A 7,500-nucleotide genomic window follows, 5' to 3' on the forward strand; every position below is an offset into this window, starting at 1 on the left:
CCAAAGCTCTTACGTACACACACGCACACAATTACGTACGTGAATACTAGCTCAGAGATATACATACATAGAGGACTAATGTCTCTTCGTAAGAGATAAACAAAACGAAAAAGAGAAGATATGTTGATATCGATTAGGCCATTAATCGAGACGTGCACGTGTTCTACTTAAAGTAGTTTTTAAGTACCCTTACCTCAGAAGTGTCGAAGAATACGAGAACAAATCGTAATGACATGTAAATCGACTCAATAAATCGACCCTATCCTTCTTCGAGACCGTTCTCTCTCTCTCTCTGTCTCTCTGTCTCTCTCTCTCTCTCTCTTTTCCAGTGCCTTACCCTTACAAACGCCGATAGCCACTTTTCACGAAAGGACGATCTGCAAAGTCTATGCTTTTTATTATTACGTTCTTTTTATCGTGAAAGATAAAAAGGGGGAAAAAAAAAAAAAGAAAAAATAAGTAAGAAAAGGAGAGAGAGATATATACAGATTTTTTCTGTTTTTTTTTTCTTTTTTTTTTCTTTTTTTCATAAATCAATAAAAACATACGGCACTGTAAACAAAATATCGATCGATAAATGTTATTATAAATAAGAATTAGAATTTAAAAAATGAAAGTTGAAGAATAAGAAAAAAAAAAAAAAAAAAAGAAAACGAAAAAAGCCAGAACGTTACGCAAGAATGAAAATAAAAATCGTTAGTGCGAAATCTTTACGATTTATTTAAAAACAAGATTATCTTTTATCAAACGAAATATATGTAATATATTAAGAATATATGTCGAATGAAAATCATTATATTTATATGACATTTTTCACGTATCATTTTTACTAATAATATAAATAACGCAGCTATCTTTGTTCAATGGGACATGGTAGGGAAATTGTAGAATTGTGAGATTATACGTAATTCGTATAAGCAACACGATTAAAATTAGTAACACAATAATAATAGCAATAATTTCGTATTTGTAAAAAAAGATAAAATCGTATATTCGAGTTTATATTAGTAACGAAAATTATCTAATCGAAGAAAAGAGGGAGAAAGATAGAGATAGAGAGAGAGAGAGAGAGAGAGAGAGAGAGAGAGAGAATTAGATATGTACATATGTACATAGGTATGTACAAAGAAAGAGAGATCGGTCCTTATCGTTTTCTCGTTATCCGCTTGAATCGGTCGTCCCTTGTGCTTCGTTTCCACCCTCTTAATTATATATCTCGAGGGCAGGAAGAACTATCGTGCGATCTCGATATTTACGAGATTTTCCGATAGAGAGGTAGATTCTATATCTATGTATATATATACCTGTATATGGATGTATATATATGTATATATATGTACATATATATATATATATATATATATTATGTGCTTACGTACCATACGTATATGTAATATATATACACGCACATATACACGCGTACACACTCACACACACATACACACACACGTATATATGTTATTGTGAATCGAAAAGCCGATCTCAACTGCGACTGATACGAAAAGCTTTCGAATACTGTTGTGTGTCTCTTTCACATGGGGGGAGGGGAGGAGGAGGAGGAGGGGAGGATGATCTCAAAAAATTCTGCGATAACTTTCAGCTTTTTGTCCGACCATCAAAAAAGATTTTTTTTATTTTTTTTTATTTTTTTATTTTTTTTTCCAGCCTTCCCTTCGCATTTTCGAGCATTTATTTTCAAACGCGTCGAAGATAGTGATACCAATGAACCATTATCGTTTGCATTATCGTTTCTTTACTCTCGATCATTTCTCTTTCTTTTTAATTCTATCTTTTTTTTTTTGTTTTTTTTTTTGTTTATACACATACATGCATAGAATTCTAAATGGCATTCTCATAGGATTCTACGTTTTTCTTCGTTTCTTTATTTTTCTTCTTTCCTTTTTTCATATTATTTTCTTTTTTTTTGTCTTTCTTTTTCTGTATTTTCTTATTCTTTGCTTTGACCTGACAAAAAAAGAAAGAACGATGAGTACGCTCGATAAAACGAGTTTTCTCTTTTTTCTATTTCTATCTATCCTATGTCTATCTGTATATTCTTTCTCCTTCTCCTATTAGAACGATAGGACCAAGAGCTTATTAAATATTTCTTCGTTGTCTAAGACACAACCAACCGATATTTTCTCTCTCTCTCTCTCTCTCTCTCTCTCTTTTTCTCTCTCTCTCTCTCTCTCTCTCTCTCTCTCTCTCTTTTTCTCTCTCTCTCTCTCTCTCTCTACCCCCTCTCCCTTTCTTCCCCTCAGTTTCGTTTTCTCTGTCAAAGAAAACTTGTGTACCTTCGAGGTATACATCAAATAATGGTCGAACATAAATAGAAAAGGTCGATTCTTTTTTCCTAACGTCGTAGACGTCATCATTTTTTTTCTTTTTTTACATTTTTTTTTTCCTTTTCTTTTCCCTTGCATTTCCTTTAGTTTCGTTTCGTTTCATTTCCATTCCTTTCTTTCTTTTGAAATATTCGTGATTTCTCGTTATCTCTACGACTATTAACTCTCTCTTTATCTCTCTCTCTCCTCTCTCTCTCTATCTCTCTCTCTGTCTTTCTCTTTCTCTCTTTGCTTCAAATATTTATGTACACACATATACACACACACACACACATATATATATATATACACATACAGCTTGTTTTACCATTACTTTGCATAACGAACTACGTAACTGGCAAGAGTTAATTTGTAAGAATTAATATAATTTATTATATAAATCTATCATTATAATTAATTAATGAATATTTTAATTCTCATCGATATATATATATATATATATATACGTCAATAAAAATTTAATATCTGTCCGATCAAACAGTATCCTTGATATTGTTCTATCATTTCAAGAATATTGAAATATTTCTTTCTTTTTCTCCTTCTTTTTTTCTCTCATTTTATTTTTCTTCGTTTTTATTAACTAATCAAAAGAAGAAGAAGAAAAAAAAAATCATGCGAACAAATGTATCTAAATTCTAAAGTGGAAACTCGTGTTATTTTAGGTTGTTTTAACTCGTGCAAAAGAAATAAGAAGAAGAAGAAGAAGAGGAGAAAAAAAGTCACAAAATATCCTTCATTTTACGTGACTCGACCTACACACACACACACAATATATATATATGCACGCACATACACACACACACACACACACATATATGAATCTTTTCTTCTTTTTCATTTTTCTTCGCTCTCGTTGACTGCAGTTACTCGGGGACTTGATCGCCCGAGTCGACAGCTGTGATGCACGTAATGTGATTTTGATTGGCCTGGGTAATTTAACTCGGTCGTCGGATTATCGATCGTCATTGAGATAAGATCGTAGTTGACCCATTAGAAGTGTTGACTCGATGATAGAAAAAGAGAAAAAGAGAGACAGAGAGAGAGGGAGGGAGAGAAAGTGAGAAAGAGAAAGAGAGAGGTCGACTTGAAATATTATACATTACAGAATGTTAATAATGCATATATATATATATATATATATGCATTATTATTGAAATAATTAATTGAATAAATTGAAAGTATTTAAGGCATTTGAAAGATCAATCAATTCCGTATCTTATATTTCTTTCTCTTTCTCGGCAAATTTTTACGTGACACAAATTTTGCCTTCAACTTAATCGTATAATTTAAAAATCTAAAATCTAAGAAAAAAAAAAGAAAAAAAAGGAGTACACGTCGAAATGATATTCGCATCGATTAAATGTTAGAGAGATAATCCCATAGATTTTTTTCATCGAGAAAAATTCATATTTTACTTACATCACGTATTACGTAGATGATAAAATTGTATATGCTTTAATCCGTAAGAGAGATACGTCCGACACCTTCGAGGATCTATTTACGACTGAATATGTCCTACAGGTCAAATATCATTAATACCTATGCTCTTAGAATTACTTTGTTTTTCTATGTCGTCCTCTAAACGTTTATCTTTCGTTTGTTTTGTTTCATTCATATCACTCTCTCTCTCTCTCTCTCTCTCTCTCTCTCTCTCTCTCTCTCTCTCTCTCTGTTTAGTACGCTATTCGTTCTTTCATTTATTTCTGTATAATATATATATACAGAATTATCCGGCGATTATGAAAGTGATTTAACTATAAGTTATATGAAATATATTTTGTTTCTCTCTTTCTCACTCTCTCTTTATCCATCTATCTATCTTTCCCTGTCATATGTTATTCTTAACATTTAAAAATTAATTATTAAACAAATGTTTATTTCATATTGAATTTTTCTCGTAATAAAAAAGAAAAATAAAAAAAAAAATGATTTTTATATAATTCAAATTTAAATATGTATCTTCAAAATGAAATATTTTCTATATTATTTACAACTAGATGACTTTCGTAATCACCGATTCATATATATTATACAAAAACGAAAATTGTTCGTTTTCATTCGTCGATATATTAAAGGATTATCTCGAACGCACGAAAATCTCGTTTATTTTTGTTTATATGGCAAAAGCTTACAAGGAAATATATCTGATAGAAAATACATTTACGTCTGAGACGCCGTACGAATACCAAAATTACATACACATGTATGTATGTATATATGTACGTATATATATACACATATATATGTATGTAATTCAAGGTATGTCATGACACGTACGTACACACATATGTATAACACAGGTATGTATCCCACAGTTGGGCGTGCCTCCTCATTGAAATACACACGGAGAATAAGAAAGAAGGTTCGAAAGATAAGAGAGAAAGACAGAGAGACAGAGAGAGAGAGAGAGAGAGAGAGAGAGAGAGACGGATGAATTATTAAATAATATAAAAAATTCAATAAGTCTGACCGACTTAAAAATTCTTTCGATAATTACTTTCGAATGGGAGAATGATGAAAAAATTACATCCTGTAATAATATACAAAATTTATTAATTTATATTCATTGTTAGTTCGTCTGAAAAAAATCTCTCTCTCTCTCTCTCTCTCTCTCTCTCTCTCTCTTTCTCTTTTTTTCTATTTTACTTTTGTCTTGAATCAAACTCTCGTCCCTCCTTTTATCGTTTTTTTTTTATTTTTTCTTTTTTTTTTTTTTTTTTAACGAATAACTATATTAAACGTTCGAAGTTACATTCGATTCGATCTGGTTTCTCGATTTAATCGATACGATCAAAATTACCAAAGAAAGAGAATATTAGTGATCTCAATGACGTTAAAGGGTTCAATCTTTGCTTCATTTTGGCGTTGAAATTGGAAGTAGATAATGTTCTATTTAAAGGGTACAAAAAAAGAACGAAAAAAAAAAAAAAAGAAAAAAAAGTGAACTCGTTAGCTCTCGAAGGACTTTAGAAACCTTTAGAAATCCGATTCTAAATCGTATTAGGGTTCGAGTTTCGAGTTTCCTAATGTCGTATCGAGAATCTCACGAACTCGTTAGTTTCCAACCGTTCTTCCGTTTACTGGGAATTATTTCCGGTTAGAATAGTTGATCGATAAGGTAAAACGTGGGAATCGACGTGTCGAATAGTTCGACTTCGTTTCCAAGATAAACGTTTTTTCCCCATATTATTGGAAAATCGTGTCGCGAGTTAATGATTTTCATAATGTTATTGGATAATTCGTTCAATTTTTTTTTTTTTATCTTCTCTTTTACCTTTCTTTTTTTTACCCTTTTCTTTTTTCTCTTTGTTCAATTTTTATTTTATCTCTTACATATAAAGCTAACGTTGGTAATGTTGATTGGGTGGATGAGTGGTTGGTTGTGGATGAGAACGAAAAAAAAAAAAACAATAATAAACAATATAAGGGTGATAATTAATTAATAGATATTACAAAATGGAATAACGTTAAGAAGAAATAATAACATCGAATTGCAAAATCTTGAAAAAATTTATTTTTCAAGATATATATATATATATATATATATATATATATAAATTAAAATTAATGTAAAAGATATTTTATCGTTAACGAAAGTTCGCACGCACACATACACTCGTTCGGAATAAGATTTTAAACCTCGAAATATTTCATTTTTATCTTCTTTTTCTTTTCTTTCTTTCTTTTTTCTTTTCTGTTTTTTTTTTGTTTCTTTTTTTTTTTTTTTTTATTCGTTACCTTACGTACTCGTTCGAGATAAAATTTTAAACCTCGAAATCTTTCATTTTTATTTCTTCTTCTTCTTCTTCCTTTTTTTTCTTTTCTTTTTTTTCTTTTTCTTTCTTTTTTTTCTTTCCTTTTTTTTTTTTTTTTTTTTTCATTTTATTTTTACTTTACGTACTTACTACTCCTCGCGACCGAAGCGAAGATTTGAAGATTTTCAGTGGTCGTAAAACAACGATAAAATTCGCCGCAGGAGAATCATATATTTCTCCTTGGAGAATCGATACTAGCTGTTGAATTCATGATCTTTTTGAAAATCTCGAATATTCTTATTATTATTATTATTGTTATTATTATTATTATTATTATTATTATTATTATTATTATTATTTTTAGTCTTATTATTATTATTGTAATTGTTCGTATGTCTAATCGTAGTTTCTTCATTTCGTTGAATATTTAAGTGGGGTCGAGTGACGTCATGAGAATGTTAAAGCGTTTCCCTATTCATGAATTCCATCTTCAAATTCATGGATCTATTACGCTTGATGAAGAAAATTTCGATCGAAAAACGAAGTAAGGTATAATAATCGATTTTTAGAATTTAAACGAATAAAAAGAAGAAAGAAGAAAAATAAGAAGAAGAAGAAGAAGAAGAAGAAAAAAAAAAGAGAAAAAGAAGAAGAAAATTTTGTCACGAAGATGTCATAAAATAAAAATAAACCATTCCCTTTCCTCCACCGACCTCCTCCACTACCCCCTCCCTCAAGTTTTCCCAAAGTAATAAAATATTTTATAGATGTCTGATCAACGAAATATTTCTCTTTTAATACAATATAATGTGAAATAAAGAAAAGAAAAATATATTTCTACTTTCTCATAATCATTATTTATTTTCTTTTCTTTTTTCTTGAATAAAAAAAAAAAAAAGAGACAGAGAGAGAGAGAGAGAGAGAGAGAGAAAACTCAATGATTCACAAAATGATCGTGGAATTCAAATACTTCGTCTTTTTTAATTCTCTCTCTCTTTCTCTTTCTCCGTTCTTTTTTTTTCTTTCTTTTTTTATTCCTCGGTAATTTTTTATCGTCCATTCGATGTCGTCCCAATGCCATTCAACTTCTTCAACTTTTCTTTTTTTTCCTTTCACCTTACCTGATATTTTTCTTTTAGTAAATTCGAATAAAAGTACCGCACACCACCATTCTCGTACTTCTGATTCAGACGCGTCGTCGTTATAAGAAAGGGAGAAAGAGAAAGAGAAAGAAAAAGAGAAAGAGAGAGAGAGAGAGAAAGAGAAAGAGAGAGAGAGAAATGAGGAAGGGAGTGAGAAAAGACAAAGAGTAAAGTACATTGATGGAAGAGGGAAAACAATATACTTGTTCGCTCGTAGGTAATCTCCGTCGTCCCTCTTCGGCCATTTGCCGAAGCAAC

At 30.5% G+C, this 7,500-nt stretch overlaps 2 protein-coding genes across 6 annotated transcripts in view; one reads left to right on the forward strand and one right to left on the reverse strand.

Moving 5' to 3' along the window:
• The window catches only part of jeb (low-density lipoprotein receptor domain-containing jelly belly protein), a 126,282-nt gene extending 122,446 nt beyond the window's left edge, over positions 1 to 3,836 (reverse strand). For 2 of the 4 annotated variants that reach the window (XM_085658432.1, XM_085658431.1), the window contains exon 1: positions 3,765 to 3,836. The gene's annotated coding sequence lies outside the window, so the exon portion shown is untranslated. The remainder of the gene's footprint in view (positions 1 to 3,764) is intronic. The other 2 variants (XM_085658434.1, XM_085658433.1) reach the window with 2 other exon arrangements.
• The window catches only part of AChE-2 (acetylcholinesterase 2), a 205,901-nt gene that overhangs the window by 79,152 nt on the left and 119,249 nt on the right, over positions 1 to 7,500 (forward strand). The gene's annotated exons all lie outside the window — the stretch shown is intronic.

The sequence above is a fragment of the Vespa mandarinia genome, chromosome 7, assembly GCF_050613455.1.
Source record: "Vespa mandarinia isolate Hongniang chromosome 7, ASM5061345v1, whole genome shotgun sequence".
Taxonomy (NCBI): domain Eukaryota; kingdom Metazoa; phylum Arthropoda; class Insecta; order Hymenoptera; family Vespidae; genus Vespa; species Vespa mandarinia.